The following is a 9,795-nucleotide window of genomic DNA, read 5'->3' as shown; positions in this document are numbered from 1 at the left end:
AGAAGGAATTTTATCACAATAATAGAAATGAACAAACCATGACATCTTTATAAGCCAAGAATATGTATGACTTTCTGTATGGGGAGGTTTTGATACTAAGTTCTAGTCCCCTAATTGGTTCTTGATTTGTCAATAAAAAGGACTGGGAGTCAAATGCTGGGCAGAGGTACAAGTAGGACTTCTGGGTCTCAAGAGGAAAAGGAGATGCAGGGAAGGAGAGTGATGCATTTTCTGCCATGCTTGGAGGAAAGGGGACATAGCAATTATGTAAGGCCCCTGGAAGAGCTAGGGCCTGTGAGCTCTGCTATAGGTGGGTGGTCAAGGATATAGAAGAGAGATGGAGATAATAAATTGGTAAGGGCACGCCTTTCCAGGGAGGTATCTGCACGGAGGAACTGTATGTAGCAGGCAAGTTAAGGTAACAAAACTGTCTGTGTGTCTTTTATCCACAGATTCAAAAGGAAGCCAGATTAGGGCTGGTTGCAATCAATCGATCAATTAGGTAGAACAAAAGGGAGTCAGGAGACAGAGTTCATGCTGTGGTCCTGAGCAAAGGCGGTAGAGTGTTTTTTTTAAAACTACATGCACAACTTTCTTTCACAAGATGCTATTTATTTATTCAATGTTATTCTCACCTTCAAAGGCCACTTTCTTTTTTAATTATATTTTTATAAATTATTTGAGAATTTTATACCACGTGTTTGACCATATTCACTTTCCTGATTCCTTCCAGATCTGCCCCAACCTCCCTACGTCCCTATCCACCCAACAGCATCTCTCTCTCTCTCTCCTCCCCTCCCTTCCCCTCCCTTTCCCTCCTCTTCCTTCCCTTCCCCTCTCCTCTCCTCTCCTCTCCTCTCCTCTCCTCTCCTCTCCTCTCCTCTCCTCTCCTCTCCTCTCCTCTCCTCTCCTCTCCTCTCCCAATGAAGTCCAACTTGTGTTGAAGGACTTATTTGCTAATCTATCTATTGCTCCTTTAGATTCCTCTTTTTGACTGATGGTAGGAAGCATAAAATTGCTTCAAGACTATACACTAACTAGATAACTCCAAAAATGTACTACACCCAAGCCTGAAAATTTGATGTCTCTTCCATTCACCACCACAAATGATGGCCAAAATATGCTGTTCAATATGCCGTACAAGAAAGTGTGCAACAATAATGTATTCCACTAATCAATACTACTGAACAACCCGAAGATGCTCAATATTTACATAGAAACTCCCTCATATTGTGAGATTCCCAGAAGAAAATAGTTTAAAAGATTAAATTCTCCTCCAAGTTAAAGTTCAAATAATTTAACATCCAAATAATTAACAACCTTAATTTTTTCCTTCAGAAGTTATTGTTCCACACGGGCTCATATAGAGCTCAGGCTCAGATATCAGTAGAGCCTGGGTTTATTCAACCACTGCTGCCTGGACCTTTCTCACTGAGGAGAATAGAATTTTTTTTGTTTCTTCCCATAAAAAAAAAAACTCTGAAACATCCCAAGACTATCATGGCAAGAGCAATCTAGTCATAAACTTAGATCAATGCAAACACAAGCTTAAAGAGAGGCCATCCAAGAGATCACAACACTAAATCTAAATATATCTTAGCATGGCTAAAGATCATAGCAATGAATCAAGCATGGATCCTGAGGGGAAGGGGGACCCAAAGTAGGAAAGGTCTCAGACACAGCCCTGACAGGATACCAATCAGTTGGTATGGGTACTTAAAGTTCATGATCATGAGCTCATAACCAGTTGGGAATACTTTTCGTGAGAACTTATAATGTCTGATGGAAAATCTAAGGGAATATTATCTCCTCTGCTGTAGATTCTGAAGACAGAATTATTACCCCCAAAGAAATTTTAGAAATTTATCATCTTTAAAATTCTATCTCCTTCCCTCCTGTTAGGGCTTTTTTTTCCTTCCATTCCATCATCTTTTAAGATATCAGGATCTCTCTGAAGGAAATATATTACCTGCTTCAGCTTAAAAAGCCAATTTCCTTCCATAGTCTTCATTCATCTTTTGTGGTATTTTGTAAAGAGAGAGCAAAATATGCTCTTCAAACCACCTCCACTTCTTCTAGTTGTCTTCAGAGAAAAGTTATTCCCGATGGCTGAGTGTCACAGAAGGAAATAGTCAAGTAGCCTTCTTGGCATTTGAGTCCATAATTATTTTAGTGGATTATTTCTTTAAAAATTCATCTAAGAGAATAATCTCCTTACAATAAATAATCATTTCTTAGTTTTTTGAGAGGCTTCAATACACTTCCTCATTTCCAGTGTTTTTAGCTTGATGATTTTTAGATAATGTATATAGAATGCAAGCATGATTGAAATTGAGATACATAATACTTCTTCAACATCAGAAAACTTTTTCCTTATCATCTCTCTCAGCTTGATTCCAGGAAGAAATGATTTGCTTTCTATCAATAAAGTTTTGAATGTTATAGAATATCATATAAATGTAATTATATAACAAAATATCTTTGATACCAAGTTTCTTTGAATGAGTCAGATGTTTTGTGATATATTCATGCTATTTCATACATTAATTATTTCTTCTTTCACATTACTGGTATTCCAGTGTATATATTTTGCATAGTCTATTTATTTATTTATTTATTCAGCAGCTGATGAACATTTTGCTTATTCTTAGTATTTACTCAACTATGAATAGTGCTGTTATAAATATTTGCATGCAAGTTTTTGTATAGACACAAAATTTTCATTTCTTTGGGGGCGAAACTTGAAAGTGAAATTGCTAGGTCATAGAGTAAAAGGATATTAAAGTTTCTAGGAAATTTCCATGCTATCTTCCAAAATAATCTTACTACTTTGCATTCCTAATAGCAATGTAAGAGAGGTACAGCTGCTCTGAAAGGCCATCCCTGGGAGATACACTACTGTGTGCTTGGTACTATGTGACTGTGGTTTTAAGTTACATTGGCCTGCTATTAGATACTTTTTTTCATGTGGTCATTGCCAAATGTAGGTCTTTGGAGTACTAACTACATCTTGGGTCTATTTTTAACTGGACTGTTTGTAACTATTGATGTCTAAGAACTATTTATAAATTCTGGCAACATGTTAAATGTCAGATATATACATTAAAATATGTTTTACATGTCTATGACTTAATTTTTTAAATTTTACTTATTTTATTTTGTGTGCATATCAGTGTTTTACCTGCATATGTCAGTGTACTACTTATGTGTTCCTGTGCCCACAAAGGCCAGAAAGGATGTAAGATGTATGGACTTACAAAAGATTTTTGAGTCATCTTGTGGGTGCTGGTAATTGAGCCTGGGTCCATCTGGAAGAGCAGACAGTGTTCCTAACAATTGAGCAGTCTCTCCAGGTCCATTTTCTTAATAGTACCTTTCAAAGATCAAAAATTTCCATCTATAAATTCTACTTTTTAGTTGTTTCATAATTTGTACTTAGTTCACTTAACTGCCCTGACAGAATCAGCCCTTGCTTACTAACCTACAAAATTTAGAGCATCCTACTCAAGGGACCCAAATCTTCATTTGTTCTTTTACTCAAGAGGTGTCTCTATGGCTTCTGTCTATCATTCAGGGATGGAAAAATGAGTATTATGTGGGTCAAAACTAGAAGTGTCCTGCTGTAAAAAGTTCCCTACACAAGAAATATAAGCAAAATGGGACAGTTGTGTCTCCTTAGTGTCCCTCACCTGAAATAGCCCCTTGGAAAAAACACTGACACTGTCCTGTTCCTCCTATCAAAGCCCTACTCATCTTTGAAGGTGTATTCATGTGTAGCTTCTCCATTAGGACTCCTTCCTCTCTTGAATCTCCTGGCCTGTTCACTACTCAGTACTTCATTTCATTTAGCTTACTATTTCATAACCTCCTTGGACACTTGCTGTGTTCTAGACTGCCTAATCAAGAATTACATTCTTTACTCCCTATGATATCTAATAGAGTGCCTTGGATACAATGGAGTTTTTTTCTTTGAATAAATAAAAAAATTGAAGCTCAGTGAGTGTGTGTGTGTGGTGTATGTGTGTGTATATTTCTGTGTGTGTATATGTGTGTTAGTGTGTTTATGCATGTGTAAGTGTGCACGTATTCCACACAATGAGAACTAGAACCAAACGATGTATAAAGAAGCAGACTTTAGTTAAACATAGGAAGAGTTTGCTACTATTTGGAATGTTTATAAAATGAAATGGGTCCCTATGTCAGAGTAAAAGCTCTCTCCCTCAGTGATCTCACCCAAAGCTCAATGTCTCTTTCAAGATTACTATGGAAACAATCCCAGCATTGACTAAGGGTTAGACTAAACAAGCCATCCATTTCCTCACTTTCTAAATATGTAACAGTCAGCCATTGATCATGCAGATCCTTGATTGGCTGAGAGTTACTACAATTTCTTTTTATATCGTTATTGACCCAAGGCTGGATTGCCCCCAAATGGCACTGATCCTCTGTCTTTTATGTTCACCAGTACCTTTACGGTATGGTATCCTAAATGATTCAGAATACTTCATTGACAGGAGAAGTCTGAGAAAGCAAACATGAGCCAGAGCAATCAGGACATATCCAAACACAAATTTATGCACAAGAAAATGTTTTGTGCATTTCTACCTAGCTCAGGAGCCAAGCGAACCAGTAGCTAGCCCAGAGTTGTAAACCAGACTACATTATAATAGATGGTTAGGTAAGATGTTACAGCTGTTGTATAACGTTAGCATAAACTACAGAATCTGGTACAATTAAGCATTAGTGACTGATAGGAACCACTTCTCTTATAACAAATGCTTCCTGAAAAAAAATCCTAGTTTAATATTAGTTAGAGGTGGTGAATTGATTCTTATGTTAATTATGATAATAGCTGTGAAATTTTCACATCCCCTGGAACTTGGTTACAGGCAGTTGTGAGTATCATGTGAGTGCTAGGAATTGAACCTGGGTCCTGTGGACAAACAACAGCCAGAGCTCTTGACTTCTGGGCACTGGCTCTATTTTCTTAACAGTACTTTTCAAAGAGCAAAAACTTCAATCTAGGAATTCTAATTTTTGGCTGTTCTCATAATTTATACTTGGTCTCACTTAATTGCCCTGACAGAATTAACCTATGCTTATTAAATTACGACCATCTGTAGATCCAGTTCCAGAGGAGCCCATGCCCTCTTCTGACTTCTGTGGGCACTGGGCATGCAGATGGTACACAGATATACATGCAGACAAAACATTCATACACATAAAATAAAAAACAATAATTAAAACAACTATTGACCAGCATTTTTCAGATGTAACAGAAATTTACAAAAAAAACATTTACAGCACTTTTCTGGTCACAGCAGAATGGAGAGCTGGTGGGCACTGGCTGTGGAACAGGGAGACTTGAAGTGGAGGCCAATCTTCATAAAGGACTAGAAGACTTTTCTCACCCAGAAGGTGGCCTAGCACCTGCTGCCACCCAGAAACTCCCCCTCCTTCTCTCTTAATCCTCTTCACATTCTGCCCCCATAGGGTGTGTGAAGTGAGATTGGGTAGAAGATGGGCATTGACTTCTGGTCTAATTCTATTCTCTGTAGGAACAGAGGCAAGGGGAGTCATCTGGCTCTCTTGGGCAATCTGTGAGGTTGGAATTGGAGTCTTTGGAGCATCTATAATTGGTGACAGTATTCTGTTCTGCTGAGTGTTGTAAATACTTTTCTTCTTGAACAGATCTGATGCCTGAGACTTAGCTCTTACTTGCATATAACTGATTACTTCAGACAGTTAAAACTCGGGACTCTTAGACTTCTGTAATAATCTGCTTGAAATCCAGATTAGCATAATTGTTCCTTTAGGATGAGGAAACAGAATCAGACAGGGAAGAGAACAATATAGAGGCAGTCTGATTATTTTAAATGACTCCTTTGATCCTTCCATCCCAAAAGGATTTGCTATCAAAGCCCTGTTTTGGAAACATTAGACCGGATCCAACCCGTGGCTGGAAGGCAGTCAGCGCCCTTATGTTCTGCATGTTAGCTCTCTTGGGTTTCTTTCTGCCAGAAGAATGATTCCCAGAAATAACTGTTTTTCCTGAGTGTGGCAAGAAACTAGATTCACACACCATAGCGTTTGATGTACACGAGGGCTGGGGGAAACTGTAAGGCACAAACCCTGGTTTCCATTAGAAGGGAAATTCTGACTTAATATAACTTAATTGTGTCTAGACCATTTCCCAAAGCGATGAAGCAAAGGAACATTAGAAAACTAATGTCACCCTCTTTTAAAATTTTGGCAAACTCTACCAGAAGAAAAAAATACAAAAACAAAGAATCACCTTATTCCACAGCAATGAGACATAAGAGACAGGGTCACTTCTAGATTAAGCCACTAAGCCTATTCTTCATTCTCCCGTTGAGAGTGTGCTGAGTTGGGTATAGACTGCCCTCTAAGGATAGTTTTTCTCTAACAAATTTAACTGGCAAAGAAATCACTAAGCCTATGGGTGCTCTTTGCAATAAGGGCAGTGCAGCTAGCATTGACAGAGTTAAGAGTATCTTACCCATGGTACAGAAGTGCATGCTCCCTGCCCTTTCACAGACAAGGAGACGTTCTCCCCAGTGGACTGATGTTAGAAGCTCTGAGCAGAACTGGGGGACTCACATTTGGGACATGGCCATTGGACATAGAGACAGCCTAAAGAAGATGATACCAGGGGCTCTCTTAAGAAAAGCCACGGAGTTTCAGAGGAGACCTGAAGAAAGATGCCATGGTTCTTAAATATAGAAACCAGGGTTGGGAACAGAGGGGAGGATCCACTGGGGGTCCCTTTCCTCTTCCAAAGCTTTAGTGTTTCAGCCATGTGGTATCCACATCCAGGAACCAAAGAGCTATGAATGCTTGTCTTTGGCTCCCTTTCCTAGTTTGAATCAGCCCAGGACCTCAGTCCAAGGAGTGATACCACGCACATGGGCCATCTCGCCTAAATTAAACTAACCTAGAAAATCACTCACAGACATACCTAGATATTTGTTTTCATGGTGACTTTAAATCTCACCGAATTGGTAACCTATGGGAAATGATCATGAATTAAACGGTAGGCCCTAAGCTGAGCAGTGGTGGTGCACACTTCCAAACCCAGCACTTGGGAAGCAGAGGTAGGCAGATCTCTGTGAGTTTGAGACCAGCCTGGCCTATAGAGTGAGTTCCAGGACAACTAGAGCTACACACAGAAACCGTGTCTCAGAAAACAAACAAAAAACTGTGGGTCCTAAATGTTAAGGTGCTATAAAAGGACGGTAGAAGGAGATTTGCCACAGAAGAGAGACAGTGTAGCAATGGGGGGAGAGACTGGTGTGACATAAGCATAGGTCAGAATGTGCACAGTAAGAAAGTGGATTCTCTCCTCAGGGCTACCCACAGTTTGGGTTGAGCTCAGTGAAAACGATTATCAAGCATCAGCCTCCAATAGAGGAATGAATGTGCATTGGTTTGCGCCACATGAACAAGCAAGTCTGTGGTCATTTGCTGCGGCAGGCCTGGGAAAACCACACAAGGCTAATGACAGGGAGTCACAGCAGCTGTGTGAAGTAAGAGAGCCTGAGAGAAGCTGTGAGACAGGAGAACCACTTAGGGAAGACGGAGGTGATACTAAGTAGCTCTCTGCATGTGTGGAGGAGGTTTTAACCATAAAAAAAGGGGGCTTCTCCCCACTGCTGGGAAGTTTGGCTATGCTTTCAGAATGAACCTATCCCTCAAAGACTGGGGAAAATAGGCTTTTCAGATGAAACTTATTTCTGATGAGCTATCATTTCGTTGAGTGGACCTACAGCTACTTGGATTTTATACTAGGTATTTTCCTGGAATTTTTGTAAGAGTTTGGACAGCAGATGAGGATTTTAGCCCCAAGAAAGCATTTCTGGTGGGTCCACATTATTTCAATAATGATTGAAAATAAAAAGAGTGCCACAATTTTCAGTCATAGACTACAGTCACGTGGGATTATTACTATAAAGCCAAACATAGCAGACCACAGAGAGATGTACTAAGGAGACATCACATTCTAAGAGTGATTATCCTCATCAGAGAACATACAGATATGTCACTGTGCTATTTGTTGGCACCACAAAACTGTTTTTCCATAAGAAATTGGAAAAGTTGTTTTTATTCCTGTTTCAACAGATGGATGCACCCAGAGAAAGAGAGTCAGACATCCATAGGTTTTGCCATCTCTACCCTCAGGGATCCTATTTCCCAGTGAACCGGACTGACCACTGCTTCTAGACTCTTGAAAATTTTACAAAACAATCCTAGGTGATATCATGTTGAGGGTCCAAAGGGAAAAGGGATGATACAGACAGAGTTCTGATTAGAACATGTCTCCAAAATGACACAGCAGTGGCTAGACTGAAAAGCCAAGACAGAGAAGAGTCCTCCTGGGTTGGCATCTGGGTTATTTATAGGCTCGATCCCAATCTGTCTCACTGCCACAGACAGAACATATGGCAAGGTGGTGAGCTGTTAAGATTCAGATACGGAAATGGAAATCGGTAAGCACTAAGCAGCAAAGTAGAGAGAAATAAAACACGGCCTGGAGTGAAGGGCGTCCTTGCTCACCTTCTGGTGGATCTCTCCAGCTTCCTCATCTTACCTGAAGCACAGACCCTAGAGGAGGAGATTAAATGTTGATACTGATGTGTTCACTCTTCTGGAAAATTTCAGATTCCCCAGTTCCTCTTTCCACAGAGCAGAGGTTAACTAACGGAGCCAGCCTGGGCACAGCCTGTCTTCTGTGGCACCAGGGGACATCTTAGCCACACAAGAAAAGCCTTTATTTATTTATTTGTTTGTTTGTCTGTTTGTTTATTTTAATAGAGGAAATTAAGGATTTGGATCGCATAAGGCAGAAGTGCTCTTTCCTTTCCAGGGTTGTAATCTGAACTGAAAAGAAAACAGATATTACACGTACAGAACTCTATTCATCACAAGTTAAGACACCATAAGTCAGACTCTTGGAAGAGTCTGTGTTCCAAGGCTGTGCTGGGGACAGGATAAGAGATAAAGCTAGATGATAGGGCACATTTTGGCATGACTTGGCCGAGGTTCCTCAGAAATGTGTAGAATTTTAAAAGATTACATGAGATGCAGAAGATGCTGAGGAGTTAGCAAGGAAATACAAGATGCTCTCACTCTGACAGAGCAAAAAGAATCTTTCCATTGTGCCCCTCTAGAAACACCAAGGCAGAAGAGTCTGTGACAAAGAAAGAATAACACTAACAACTGTGGAAAAAGAAAGTCAGGGAAGGAGTATCTACTGATACTTAACAAGCCATGTATTTTGGCAGGTAATTGGAACTTGGACCTACAGACATACTCTGTAAAGCCCAGCGCATACAACTGTGCATCTTTGCCAAGGGAGTCCACTGTAGCCTTGAGTGAGGCAAGGAGGTTGTCCTCCTAGAGGAATTCCCAGCCTGGTGTGTGAGCCCCCTCACCCCCAAACAGGAGAAAAATCCATTCATGCAGTGGGAAAGCTCAGGGTAATAGTTGTGGTTCAGCCTGGACAAAGAGAGCAACAAGATTGGGTAGCTAGGCATGAAAGTCAGTGTCTGAAGGAAGGAAGATGATGCCAGGTGGATTTCAGGCCAGGAATTGATCATATAATTAATGAATTAAGAATATAAAAGTCAGGTTTGGTTTCCTAGTATCATATAAATAAAAGGATCACAAGCTAGAATAGTCCATGAACTGTGTGAGGTTCATGGCATGGATGTGAACTTAGAGATTTCTGAATAGATGCAAGTACAGGTGTGTGTGTGTGTACATGTCTGTAGAATT

This window comes from Mus caroli, unplaced genomic scaffold, assembly GCF_978045245.1.
Source record: "Mus caroli unplaced genomic scaffold, Mus_caroli_1 scaffold_1, whole genome shotgun sequence".
In the NCBI taxonomy this organism is placed as follows: Eukaryota; Metazoa; Chordata; class Mammalia; order Rodentia; family Muridae; genus Mus; species Mus caroli.
Note: the sequence above shows the minus strand (reverse complement) of the source record.